The sequence below is a fragment of the Chlorocebus sabaeus genome, chromosome 15 (genome assembly GCF_047675955.1).
Source record: "Chlorocebus sabaeus isolate Y175 chromosome 15, mChlSab1.0.hap1, whole genome shotgun sequence".
Classification (NCBI taxonomy): Eukaryota; Metazoa; Chordata; class Mammalia; order Primates; family Cercopithecidae; genus Chlorocebus; species Chlorocebus sabaeus.
This window is the reverse complement of record NC_132918.1, coordinates 89,922,943-89,937,296: the sequence shown is the minus strand read 5'-3', so window position 1 is coordinate 89,937,296 and position 14,354 is coordinate 89,922,943. Positions and strand designations below refer to the sequence as shown.

The following is a 14,354-nucleotide window of genomic DNA, read 5'->3' as shown; positions in this document are numbered from 1 at the left end:
TCACCACGTCTATCTATAGATGGAGAATCTGATGCTCAGAGAGCTGAAATAACTCCCCCAAGCCACAGGCAGCTACCCGGTGGTCAGCAGAGTTTCTGGACCCGACAGCCTAATGCCAGAGTCCAGGTGATTGACCTTCGTGCCACACTGCCTCTCTGAGGCACCAGACCGGCCTCGAAACCCGGACATCTCCCTCAGCCTGGCTTCGGATTTGGTCCTCTAGTGGGGGGTTTATTTCTGCAGGGGGTGGGGAGGCAAACGCGTGCAATGTGTGTTTATTTGTCTATTGGTGCTAAAATAGTAAAGATTTCCGTTTCTGGAAAGCACACTTGACTAGAATTGTTTGAGGGAGGTGGACTCTTGACCCCTGCAACCAGAACCGTGGGGCGGATCAACTTCAGGCTGAGCACCTGGGTGGGACGGCTCTCCACAGAACCAGCCTTGGAAGCCACGTCAATCAAGTGGCAGCAGACTTCTGCAGACGCAAGGAACTCCCCATCACACATGCACTGCACAATCTCAAAAATTATCTTTTAAGATTTTTAGATATTTTTCTCTTGACACACAAGGGTGCCTGTCTAGAACTGGGAGCAATGTAGACACTCAGCGTGATTCCTCTACAGCTAGTAGGAAGGAAGGCTGCTGTTCTTTGTTTCTTTTCTTTTCTTTTTTCTTTTTCTTTCTTTTCGTTTCTCTCTCTCTTTTTTTTTTTTTTTTTTTTTTTTTTTTTTGAGATGGAGTCTTGCTTTGTTGCCAGGCTGGAGTGCAGTGGCATGATCTTGGCTCACTGTAACCTCCGCCTCCCTGGTTTAAGTGATTCTCCTGCCTCAGCCTTCCGAGTAGCTGGGACTACAGGCGCTCGCCACCACGCCTGGCTAAGTTTTGTATTTTTAGTAAAGACAGGGTTTCACCATGTTGGCCAGGATGGTTTTGATCTCTTGACTTCGTGATCCGCCCGCCTTGGCCTCCCAAAGTGCTGGGATTACAGGTGTGAGCTGCCGCACCCGGCCTCTATCTTTTTTTAAAAAATTGTTACTTGGAGAATGTTGTTAGGGAAGATGAATACCAGATTTTCTCACTGAGTGTTTGGAAGTTTTTTCTTAAGCCCTTGCAACTCCAGTCACAACCTTTATTAAAATGCAAGCCAGGTGCCGACGTACGTGGTTCCCTGCCCTGACACGCCGCAGGCCTGGCTGAGTCCTGGTGAAGATGCCCAAATAAACCTGTCTGGATCAGTGGGGACCTACCAACTGCCGTGACATTCAACCCTGAAGTCTCAGGGGCTTCATTCAGTGCACGCTACTGCCTCAGACCCTGTCCAGGGCGGGTTGCGGGAGGGCGCTGCCGTGCACATCCACTCAGGACCCAGGCTCCTTCCCTGGTGTGGCCTGCCTGTCTTCCAGAGCCTCAGGGCCTCATCCTGGATTTTCTGCAGCAGCATGACAGGCAGGGAAGTGGCAACCGTGAAAGGTGTCATGGGTGGTTTGAAAGAGTCCAGGCTGGACGTGGAGTATGTGGCCTACCTAGATGTGAAGGCTGAATTTTGTTCCTTTCAATTCACATGTTAAAAATCCTAGCCCTAAGTACCTCAGAATGTGGCTGCATAGAGAGACAGAGCCATTTGAAGAGGAGATTAAGTTAGAATGAGGCTATTAGGGGCGGGCCCTTATCCATTCTCACTGGTGTTCTCATAAGAAGAGGAAATTTGGCACACGGAGTGGCTCAATGCACTTGCACACAGGAGTCATCTACAAGCCAAGGAGGCGGGGTGTCAGAAGAAACCAAACCTGCTGACACTTTGATCTTGGACTTCCAGCCTCCAGAGCTGTGAGGAAATAAATGCCTATTTTTTAAGGGACCAGTCCGTGGTGTATTTTTATGGCAGCCCTAGAAAACTGATGCACGCGGTAGCAGCATGAACCCGGGGTAGGAGCCTTACTTAGCAGTCTCTGCCACAGCCTGTCATTGGCCCTCCTCCCTGGGGAGGATAAGCAAAGTCCCATCCAGTCCCTGCATCTACCTGTAAATTTAGGAACTTCGGGTGTGTTGGGATGGTCAAAGCCCTTTACATCCAGTCTCCTGGCTTCGTTGGCAACACAGTTCTCTCAACAACTTAGGAGGCTTCTAATCTGTTTGTGTCCTGTCAATTCTCACAGCTCTGGAGGCTGGAAGTCCAAGATCAAGGTCTCAGCAGGTTTGGTTTCTTTTTTGTTGTTTTTGTTGTTTTTGAGACGGAGTTTCACTCTTTGTTGCCCAGGCTGGAGTGCAGTGGCATGATCTCGGCTCACTGTAACCTCCCCCTCCCAGGTTCAAGTGATTCTCCTGTCTCAGCCTCCCGAGTAGCTGGGATTACAGGTGCCCGCCACCACACCTGGCTAATTTTTGTATTTTTAGTAGAGATGGGGTTTCACCCTATTGGTCAGGCTGGTCTTGAACTCCTGACCTCAGGTGATCCACCCAACTCAACCTCCCAAGGTGCTGGGATTACAGGCGTGAGCCACTGTGTCCAGCCTGTTTTGGTTTCTTCTGAGATCCCCCTCCTTGGCCTGTAGAAGGCTGCCTCTGTGTGCAAGTTCATTGAGCCACTCTCTGTGCCAAATTTCCTCTTTTTATAAGGATACCAGTCAGATTGTATAACATGCCATTAATTATACCTCCATTTTTTTCTGAGTCATAATTCTCAATGCTTCCTTCTTTCTGTTTGCTTCCTTATGCCATTCTTTCTTAACATAATGATGGCTATGTTGAGGCTATCAGGCTTGGGTAGAAAGGTACAATCCAGGAGTTGATGTTTGCCTCAGGGGTGATTCACTGTGTTTAGCTGAGAAGAAAGATTCATTGGGTCTTCCTTGTTCAAAACCTTTTAAAATTCAGACACCGAACAGTGTCTGAGAGAGAAACTTTCACTGTACTAAACACAGGAGATTGTTTGTTACCACGGTTAGCAGATCTCCACTAATATAGAGATTAATTTTATCTGGGGAGGTAGAAAAATAAAGCCCAAAGAGGAAAGAGTTTTCTAGAAGAGGTCATGTTTTCCCCATTGCTGCATGTCCCGAATTTCTGATTCTCTCCATTTTATCTCATTCATTCTTGTGAATTGACCAGTTCTTTCCTGAGCTTATTGTTTTTCTTGTAATATATTGCTAAATGCAGCCAACAGCAAGCAACACATAGCGTAACATTCTTGTTTACTCGTTTCCATCTTCCTCTCCTAGAGCATGTGTTTTTGACTTCCAGGTTATCACAGGCAATAGTTTTTACCAAATGTTTTGTCTGAGTATAACATGGATCTCCAGTTACCTAACCCACTACATCTCTTTCCTTTTTGCTCAGCCTTCATATTTTAGTTTTTGTAATGAAGTGCCCCACTTCAAGAAATGATTGTATCAGTCAAAAAATACTAATTGCTGAAACGAACAGCTGCCAAGTCTCAGTGGAACGTAACAATTAATACAAAATAAACGTTTTTTTCCCCTCACGTCACAGTGCAATGTTGATTGACTCAAGTGGAAGTGAGAGAAGTGAGAGCTCTGCTCCATGTTGTCACTCAGGGATCCAGGCTCCTTCCATTGTGTGGCTTGGGTACCTGGTAGGGCACTGAACCTTTTCGCTGGATTCAGATAACTGGTTGGCAAGTGAGGAAAAAGAGATCATGAAGAAGCTCGTGGACATTCTTAGGACAAGCCTGTGAGGGTGTGTCTATGAACAAGAACTATTCACTTAGCACCACTAGATGCAAGAGCTCTTGGAAAGTCAGTCTACTAGTATCCCAACAAGAAAAGGAGACACAGATAATAGTGTACAAGAACATCCTCTGAATATCCCCTCCTTCCTCCATGCTATGGATGCTATGGACACAGTGGTGCATCTCCCAATTCTCCCTTTAATGAAGCACTTATTTCACCAACTGTAGGCAGGGCTCTCTGTTGACAGCCTTCAACTGTCAGCCCCGTTAGGAATCATCTTAACTGCAAAGAGTGACCTTGCCCAAGGCTACATCATCCTTCCTGGAATGGCCCTCATCCAATGACTGATCAAGGTGGGAGTATAAATTTCTAGTCATTTTCACCCCAAAAAGGACAAGTCTGATATGGAGTACTTTAGTTCCAGGCCCTTGTGGGACTGGCCAATTCTGTTGTTGGGTTTGCTTTGCACTGGACTTTCCCCTCTGCCCAATCTGGTTTCCCCCTCCTCTCCAAAGGTATTCCCAAGAGCACTGTCTAAGAAACATTCTGCTGGCTGGGTGTGGTGGCTCATGCTTTTAAACCTAGCACTTTGGAAGGCTGAAGCAGGAGGATCGCTTAAGCCCAGAAGTTCAAGACCAACCTGGGCAACATAGTGAGGCCTTGTCTCTACCCAAAAAATTAATAATAATTTAAAAATAAATTTTAAAAAGAGAAACATCCTGTGCACTAAACCCCAATCTCAGAGTCCATTTCCTTGAAGAATCTAACCTGCAACAATGGGTAAATACTATGAGCCCTATCAATGGGTAAATACTATAAACCCTATCAGGGTTCTGTTCTATTATTGAACTTTTCTGTTGTTTTCTGCTGTGGTCCAACACCTGTAATGATGCCTGACACACAGTATGTACTTGCTAAAATACATTTTAAGGCAGGCATGGTGGCTCATGCCTGTAATCCTAGCACTTTGGGAGGCTGAGGCAGGAGGATCACTTGAGCTCAGGAGTTTGAGACTAACTTGGGCAACATAGACCACGTCTCTTTAAAAAAAGAATAAAAAATAAAATTAAATACCTTTCAAGATGAATGTCTATTTAATTGTATGTGTCATTCTCCTTCTAATTGTATACTTATCATTCTCCTTTGACATTTTCTTCTCAAGGACAAAGTCTATGAAGTCATCTCATCTTCCCCGTCACTAGCTCCTAGCTTAGTGCCTGACAATCATCACTCAAAAAAGAAAGATGATTTTTTTTTCAGCAGAGGCAAATACATAAATAGTGTAAATAGTCAGAGAATGGAGAGAAAGATCTTCCCAGACCAGGGGCCAGTCTCTATGGAGGAAAGAAAGACTCAGGTAGAAAGATGGCGGTAGGAGGTGTAAGAGTCTGGTGATTGTCTCGAGCTGATATTTGCTAGTGAGTGTTCTTTATTCTTAGTGTTTTTTTATTTGGGATGGATGATGGAAGTGACTGAGTGTAAGGCCAACTCAAACCACCCCTGGCTGCGCCACCACCCCCGCCGAAAGCATTCCACTGTGCAGTGAAGGTCAGAAGCCTTCGTGGGGGTGTGAGGAGGCATTAATCTCCCCACACCCATTTCCTGAGCAGCTGCAGGGCCTGGCAGGAGGGCTGAGGATGGGACTCAGTGAGGAGAAGGGGCTCCAGGGGCCATGGGCTTGTTCCTGAAGATGCTTACAGGGAAACTGAGGAGACGACAGAAATGCATGATGAAAAATTAAGCGCCACTGGGACCGTGAGACAAAACAAATAGAGTCGGTACAGGCGCTGCTCTAGGCGGCCGCAGAGGCCAAGGAGCTCAGCAGAAGGATCTGGCCCGAATCGAAGCAATTTGTTATCCGTTCAGTTTTCAGTGGACACACAAATAGAGATGAGTGTCAAGAGAAAAAGGGGGACAAATAAAGGCTTTAGACGGAGTTAAAATAAATGGAATAAGTGATTGATGAGAGAAGGACTGGGAAACCAACATATGAAAAACTGGACGAATGAGAAATTCTAGAAAGCGGGAGAGAGACGGAGGGAACGAAGGAGAGACTTTTCAGCAGGCCCCAAGATGGGTCCTCACCATCCTTTCAGACCCGCCCTGGGGTCCTCATATGCCTTCCCCAGCGGTGTTCGGGGTTCCACAGGTGAATGTGTGGTCTCGTGCGGCTCCTCTAGCTCCAGGAGCTCTCCCGCTCCTCCCAACAGCCCTGGGCCCCCCTCGGGCCAGGAGATGAGGCCCCGCACAGCCCTTTAGCACCTGCTGTCTGCTTTGAAAAGGGCTGCACAGAGCACTGGGGCCGCTCAGAGATGCCTTCCCTCCTCTCTTCTTGATTCTTCGCTTCTGCTTCCTTCCTCCACTTTCCTGCCTACCTCACCCCACCCTGAAACCCTGATATGCCCACTGGGGAATCAAGGGGCTGCTGTTCATCATCTTAATGATTTTAATGATTGGAACAGATCTTCCAGGCCCCAGCCCTCCCCGAGGTAAAAACTAAATGGTGAAATTATAAGGCAAAGTGTATAAGGAAGTTAGAAAAAAAAAAAAAAAAAAGAAACTCTATAAAGACCAACAAAATGTGACCCATTAATGGGATCAGAATTTTGTTCCCTGGTTGCTCTCAAAACAGTAGCACACTTAAATGGGAAAAGTCAAATTAAGTAGGTATATATTTATTTCTTCAGATAGAAATGAGCACAAAGGCCTAAAATAAATTGACCAGAGACCTTGAGTAATGTTAAAACTCAATTTAATGAGAGCTTGGTAAGTGCCTTTCTGGTGGAATGGAAAGAGGACTGAAGTTAGGTCAGGAGACCCCATTCCACTGAGGGGGGGTCACCTTGAGCAGCCCATTCCCCTCCCCAGCTACAATTTCTCAGCCTTCCAAAGGAAAGGATTGGTTAACAACTAATTTCTAGAGTTCTTCCAGTCTTGCTGTTCTAGCCCAGAATGAAGAAAGGGGATAAGAAAATGATTCCAGCTCCCAGTGGGAATCAGCATGGGTATCCTTGTGCCAAGGTTGCCAGTCCATCAGCACAAGGGCTGTACCCAAGCCAGGAGTGTGGACGCACAGAGCTGGATGAACCCAAGTGAGGTGTAGAGAGAGAAATATGTATAAATAGCTGGGTGCGGTGGCTTGCGCCTGTAATGCCAGTGCTTGGGGAGGCCGAGGCGGGTGGATCACTTCAGGCCAGGGGTTTGAGACCAGCCTGGCCAATGAAACTCTGTCTCTACAAAATGGTAAAATCCTGTCTCTACAAAAAAATACAAAAATTAGCTGGGCATGGTGGTGTGCACCTGTAGCCCCAGCTGCTCGGGGGGCTGAGGCAGGAGAATAGTTTGAGCCTGGGAGGCGGATCTTGAGCCAAGATCGCACCACTGCATTGCACTCCAGCCTGGGCAACAGAGTGAGACTCTATCTGGATAAAAAAAAGAAAAGAAAAATCATCATGGGATGGTGAAGCTCCTAAGGGTTAGGAGGGGCAAAGTGTGGAAGGGTGGTCTGGGAATTCTGATAGGCCTGTAGCTGTGGAAGAGTGTGGAAGAGTGTGGGAGAGAGTGGGAGAGTGTGGGAGAGCGTGGGAGAGCGTGGGAGAGAGCGTGGGAGAGAGCGTGGGAGAGCGTGGGAGAGCGTGGGAGAGAGTGTGGGAGAGAGTGGGAGTGTGGGAGAATGTGGGAGAGAGTGGGAGAGTGTAGGAGAGAGTGTGGGAGAGAGTGGGAGAGTGTGCGAGAGAGTGGGAGAGTGGGAGAGAGTGGGAGAGCGTGGGAGAGTGTGGGAGAGAGTGGGAGAGCGTGGGAGAGAGTGTGAGAGTGTGGGAGAGAGTGGGAGAGAGTGGGAGAGCGTGGGAGAGAGTGGGAGAGCGTGGGAGAGAGTGGGAGAGTGTAGGAGAGAGTGTGGGAGAGAGTGGGAGAGTGTGGGAGAGAGTGGGAGAGTGTGGGAGAGAGTGGGAGAGAGTGGGAGAGCGTGGGAGAGAGTGGGAGAGTGTAGGAGAGAGTGCAGGAGAGAGTGGGAGAGTGTGGGAGAGAGTGGGAGAGTGTGGGAGAGTGTGGGAGAGAGTGGGAGAGCGTGGGAGAGTGTGGGAGAGTGGGAGAGTGTGGGAGAGTGTGGGAGAGAGTGTGGGAGAGTGGGAGAGTGTGGGAGAGTGTGGGAGAGTGTGGGAGGGTGTAGGAGAGAGTGTGGGAGAGAGTGGTAGAGTGTGGGAGAGTGTGGGAGAGAGTGGGAGAGAGTGGGAGAGTGTGGGAGAGTGTGGGAGAGTGTGGGAGGGTGGTCTGAGAATTCTGATAGGGCCGTAGCTATAGGAGAGAGAGTGGGAGAGTGTAGGAGAGAGTGTGGGAGAGTGTGGGAGAGTGTGGGAGAGTGTGGGAGAGTGTGGGAGGGTGTAGGAGAGAGTGTGGGAGAGAGTGGGAGAGTGTGGGAGAGTGTGGGAGAGAGTGGGAGAGTGTGGGAGAGTGTGGGAGAGTGTAGGAGAGAGTGTGGGAGAGAGTGAGAGAGTGTGCGAGAGAGTGGGAGAGTGTGGGAGAGTGTGGGAGAGAGTGGGAGAGTGTGGGAGAGAGTGGGAGAGAGTGGGAGAGTGTGGGGGAGTGTGGGAGAGAGTGGGAGAGAGTGGGAGAGTGTGGGAGAGTGTAGGAGAGAGAGTGGGAGAGAGTGGGAGAGTGTGGGAGAGTGTGGGAGAGTGTGGGAGAGTGTGGGAGGGTGGTCTGAGAATTCTGATAGGGCCGTAACTGTAGGAGAGAGTGTGGGAGAGAGTGGGAGAGTGTGGGAGAGTGTAGGAGAGAGTGTGGGAGAGAGTGGGAGAGTGTGGGAAAGAGTGGGACGGTGTGGGAGGGTGGTCTGAGAAGTCTGATAGGGCTGTAGCTGTGGGAGAGAGTGGGAGAGAATGGGAGAGTGTGGTAGAGAGTGGGAGAGTGTGGGAGGTGTGGTCTGGGAATTCTGATAGGGCTGTAGCTGTAGGAGAGAATGTGGGAGAGAGTGGGAGAGTGTAGGAGAGAGTGTGGGAGAGAGTGGGAGAGTGTGGGAGAGTGTGGGAGAGAGTGGGAGAGTGTAGGAGAGAGTGTGGGAGAGAGTGGGAGAGTGTGGGAGAGTGTGGGAGAGTGTGGGAGGGTGGTCTGGGAATTCTGATAGGGCTGTAGCTGTGGGAGAGAGTGTGGGAGAGAGTGGGAGAGTGTGGGAGAGTGTGGGAGAGTGTGGGAGAGAGTGGGAGAGTGTGGGAGAGTGTGGGAGAGTGTGGGAGGGTGGTCTGGGAATTCTGATAGGGCTGTAGCTGTGGGAGAGAGTGTGGGAGAGTGTGGGAGAGAGTGGGAGAGTGTGGGAGGGTGGTCTGGGAATTCTGATAGGGCTGTAGCTGTGGGAGAGAGTGTGGGAGAGTGTGGGAGAGAGTGAGAGAGTGTGGGAGGGTGGTCTGGGAATTCTGATAGGGCTGTAGCTGTGGGAGAGCTACTGGGTAGAAGTCCTGTCTTTAGTACGGAGATACAGTTAATCTTCAGTAACCCAGAGGAGGAAGCTGTGGGAGTTACTTCCCACTTTCCTCCTGCCACTGACCTGCTGCTGGTCCTACCCAATGGCTTGTGTGGTTTTTTCCCCTGAGTTGTGTAATTCTCCAATTCTCTGACACCAACTGGGTGTATAATAGTTCAATTCAATTTTTTTTTTTTTTTTTTTTTTGAAATGGAGCCTCCTTTGTCACCCAGGCTGGAGCGCAGTGGCACGATCTCAGCTCACTGCAACCTCTGCCTGCCAGGTTCAAGCCATTCTCCTGCTCCAGCTTCCTCAGTAGCTGGGACTACAGATGTGCACCACCACACCCAGCTAATTTTTGTGTGTTTAGTAGAGACGGGATTTCACCATGTTGGCCAGGCTAGTCTTAAACTCTTGACCTCAGTTGATCTGCCCATCTCTGCCTCCCAAAGTGCTGGGATTACAGGCATGAGCCACCGCGCCCGGCCATAGTTCAATTCAATTCTGACAGTAATTCCCAGATCCCACGGGTTAAAGGGTCAGTCTGATAAGATGGCCCCTACTTCAGATGAGTTCCAGGTTCTCAGGCTACCCACACTTCTGTCCTCCTTGGCTGAAAATTCAGGGGTTTCCCACTTAGGGTTAACCATTTGCTAGAATGACTGACAGAACTCAGGAAGACACTTCACTTATGTTTACCAGCTTCTGAAGGACAGGCGAATGGGAGAGATGCTCTGGGCAGTGAGCTGGTGGAGGGAGGGGGGTGGCCCAGAGCTCCCAGGCCCTGGCTGGGCACATCGCCTTCCCATCAGTGTGTTCACAACCCGGAAGCTCCCCACACTGCTGTTAAGGAGTGTCATAACCCAATCTCTAACCCCTCTCCCCTCCCCAAAGGTCAGGGGATGGGGCTAAAGGCCCCGCCCTTTAATTACATGTTTGATGTTTTCTGGTGACTAGTCCCGTCCTAAAGCCATCTCGGAGCTCCACCCTGAATCATCTCATTAGCATGAACTCAGGAATGGTTGGAAGGGGCTGTGTTGAGTAACAGAAGACACTCCTGCCATGCAGGAAATGCTGAGGGTTTTAGGAGCTCTGTCCCAGGAACTGAGGACAGAGACCTAATATAGTTTTGATTATACCACATGGCTCAACCCAGTGGAACTCGAAGGCAAGTCAGCCAGGCTGACACAGTCCAAGGAATGGCCTCCCAAAGCCCATGGCCAGGTGGAGAAGGGTGGAGAGGAGGCCTGGAGGGGAGTGGAGGACACCCCGCACACCCTGGCCCTGTGCTCCTGCTGTCCAGGGGTTCCCAGCACCTCGTCTTCCCATAGGCCAAGGAGGGAGCAGGAAATTCACTGCAGCCCAGCCGGACAAGAATTCAGAGGGCAGTGGTGCTCTGGCCCCACTCAGGCTCCACCAGGGACACAGCTAACTGGGGGTAGACTCTTGCCCCCTGCTCCCCATCCCATTCTGGCTGAGGGAAGAACGACGAGCCAGAGCTGTTTCCTTAGCCAAATGCCCATGGCCTCTTTCTCCACTGCTCCTCAGCGTTACCCCTGCAGCCCTCGCCTCCGGTTTCCGCCTGGCCAACTGCCATGGCTTCCGAACTGGTCCTCCCGGGTCCAGCCTCTCTCCAGCCAGCAATGGCCCCACAGAGCCCCCTAACAACACAGCTCCTAGCCTGCCATCCAAGGCTTGTCACCCCATGTCACCTCATTTCTCAGTGTATTCATGTCCCTACGCTCCAGACAAACCAAACTCCTGCCAGTCACCAGGTGCATCCTCTGCTTCCTGACCTCCAAGGTCCTGTGGTCTGCTCTTCCTGTCTTATCCCATCTCTACCTGCCAAAGTCAAGCTTCTCCTCCTCTACCAAGCTCCTCCAGGACACCTTTCTACACTCTCAACCTCAGCTCTTCACATGCTCCCAACTTTCCATCTGCGTAATTCTAGCAGTGACCTCGTCCTAAACGCTTTTTCTCGTGTGTTTTCCCAACACATATTGACGGGGTTCTTCCTAGGCCAGGCACTGTGCCAGGCACTCAACAGAGAGTGGTGAGGGAAATGGGCCCTTGTCCTGTCCTCATGGAGCTTACATCGGCCTAGCTGGGGAGACATGCATTAATGAAAGAATCATACAGGTGACTGTCCAATGCAAGAGGGACAGTGCTGCCAAGGAGTGGGATGTGGGGCCAACCGAGGACAGAACTGGGGATTTGCTTGGGTCGTGGAAGGCTGGGAAAACTTTTCCAAGGAAGTCATACTGAGCTGAAAGCTGGGGGAAGAGCAGGGAGAGTTAATTAGGTGGAAAGATGAGGGAAGGGCAATCCAGACAGAAGAGACGGTGTGGCAGAAGCCTCGTGTCATATCTGCCATGCTCCTGTCTTCCCCCTCAACTATAAATGGTGGCCTTTTTGTGGCTACATCTGCTTCTGGATATGTCTAATCTCAGCACAGGGCCTGGTTCTTATAGGCACTCAACAAATCTTTAAGTTGAATTAAATGGATTGAACTGAATTCCCCCTCCCAAGCAGGCTACCGCAGACCCCAGAACACCCTCCCCTACCCTCCTGAGTTCGAGCGCAGGGCCCAGGGCCATTTCGATGACTGCTGCTGTCTGAGCCACATGCAACTTTCAAGTGGTGCCTGCAGCCCGAGCCCCTCTGAGCCAGCAGCGGGGATTGTTTGTGGGCTGCCAGCAACATGGGCCATGGGGGCTGCCGGCGGGGCCAGGAGCAGTGACCAGAGTGACCAGCACTATCTAGATGCTGCCCTTGCGGACAGTGACCAGAGGATGCCATGTGGAGGGAGAACTGCTGACCCCGCATCAGAGCAGCTTCTGCTCTGAGCAGATCCTCTGACCCCTGACAGGCGGGTGCCTCGCCCCAGACCCTGGGGTCAGACACAGAGCGCCGGAGTCCCAGAGACGCCAGGGAGGCACTGGAGACGGCGCGGCACTGCTGCAGATCAGAACCATCATGGTAACCGTCATTGGAACCTGTGAGCTGACAAGGCCACTGTCTGCTAAAGAGGCCTGCTTAAGCCAGTCTGTCAAGTGGGGCCTCATGTTCAACTGCTTCTTGCAACTCCCTTTAATGTGGGAGAAGGGGGAAAGTTGGGGCTGGGTCTTCCTGTTCTGGCCCTCTGGGGAGCCACCTGGCACAGCTGTCCCTAAAGCCTGTGGTGCCTGGATCAGGTCGGGGGTGGGCAGGGCCCCTCAAGGACATTGGAGGGTCATGCAGCGGGTACACACCCTGCAGGGTCCATCAGGCCTGATGTCCTGGCACCCAGTAACCCAGGCCTGTCACAGAGACAAGGAGGCACATACTTGAACTTATCAGGAGGCAACAGATGGCCTGCACGCCCCAATCCAGGGCCGCCGCAAGCCTTCCAGCCTCTCCCTATTCCCTCCTAGAGAAGCCCGTGCTTAGCTCGGCATTTTAGGAGTTGAGCGCCATTGCACACAAACCCCCTTCAGGCTCCTTCACTCCAGCCCTCCTGGACCGTGCCCTCCTACCCAGCATGTTCCTGCCACATCGCGCATGCTGCCTGGAGTCCTCCCGCTCCATCCCAGCAGATTCCAGCTCTGCCCAGCCCATATTCCTTCCAGCTCCTCTGTACGAACTTCTGAGATCTCTGCAGTTAGAAGCAATGTGTCCCCTTTCTTCGAGCGGCGCTTCTCACTCCCCAGGTTGTCTCATCGCTACTTGTGCCCTTGTCTGATCAGCCCCTTCGGCCTTACCTCTGAGAACAGGAATCCTGTCCCCCAGGCCCTTCCCCCCTCCCTTCCACCTCCCCCGCACCCAGCACCCTGTACCAGCCTGGTTGCCCTGCCCATACTGAACACCAGCTGACCTTGGGGTAGTCACTGGGGGCTCAGCCCTGGGACTCCAGCTGGCCCAGTGAGCCCATCAGCATTCAGGGAGCCTGCCTAGGACAGTTACAGAGGTGCTGTCCCTGTAGTCTCAAAGCCCTTTTCATCTCCCAGAGGAGGTAGAGATCTTCCTGCCCAGAGAAGAGCAGAGCCGAGATGATGCACAATGTTTTCTGGGCTGCCAGCCCTCCCGGCGGTCATTATTAATCCCTAGAAAGGCTGTGCTTAGGTCATTATTCAGGAGAAAATGTACAACCCAGACCAAGGCTGGCTCTCGGCCGAGGCAGCAGCCAGAGGAGCCGAGAACATCTGTCAAGAGGGGAAGCGGCATAGAGAGCCTTGCGCTGCTGCTCCTCCCAGGGGGCCAGTGGCTCCAAGATCCTCTTCAGCTTCTCTCGCCTCTTGCTTGCTTTGGAACGGCCCCATTCTGGGCAGATGCTGGCCTCAAACCACCCTATTGAGGTCTGATGGGGGAGAGGAGAGCAGCCAGTGTGGAAGATGGGTGACTCACAGGAGGGTGAGGCAGGGCTGGCTTTTGAGTGACACCTCCTTTCAGGGACAGGGCGCTTTTACCTTCCCACTTATAAAGCTACTCTTTTCCCTGCCACTGCCAGGCATCTGAATGATGTGGGCACCATGATGGTAGCAGCTACTGTTCCCATGTCTGCCATGCCCAGGTACTGCTCTAAGCACTGTGCATCTTAATACTCACAGAATATTGTGGAATGGTTTCTAGTTTCATCTCCACTTGACAGTTAGAGAATCTGAGGTACAGAGAGGTTAAGTAAGTCATCTAAGATCACACAGAGAGTAGGCAGGATTTAAATCCAGGACCATCTATTTTAAAGGCGGTACAGTTATTTATTCTGCTGTTTCTGATGTTCAAAATTCCACTGCCGTCAGCTGAGGAGATGCCTGTGCAACCCTGACCACATCATCTCGCCATCCTGGGCCTGCTGCCCTGTCAACAGAAAGGAGACGACCTTGGGAAATACTTGCAGTGAGAATTCATTTCATTAAGGGCATTTTGCAAAATGCTTGGAGGCCCTGGAGGACAGAGAGCCAGAAAACATCTGCATAGAAGCAGCGTGGGCATGAACAGGTTCTAGACCCATAGGTGCTGGTACTTTCCCAAAGCCATGTCAACAAAGCAAAATTAGATGGTGGCACCAACCATTGCTCCAGGCAGCCTTGGTGCTGGCACTTTGACCAAGGAGGCTGTGTCTTGTTCTACCTGATTACATCACCTTTGGCAATGGGTCTTCCTGCTTCTCTCCCAGAACTCTGTGTTCCATTCCTTAACAGAAACTAGGCAATAACATAAGGAAGTCCACA

General features: G+C 51.1%; 1 long non-coding RNA gene across 1 annotated transcript in view; it reads left to right on the top strand.

Moving 5' to 3' along the window:
- The window catches only part of LOC103241955 (uncharacterized), a 34,339-nt gene extending 33,669 nt beyond the window's left edge, over positions 1 to 670 (top strand). The window contains exon 4 of the long non-coding RNA XR_005241958.2: positions 20 to 670. This is a non-coding gene — a long non-coding RNA (uncharacterized lncRNA). The remainder of the gene's footprint in view (positions 1 to 19) is intronic.
- Positions 671 to 14,354: the final 13,684 nt, after the last annotated feature.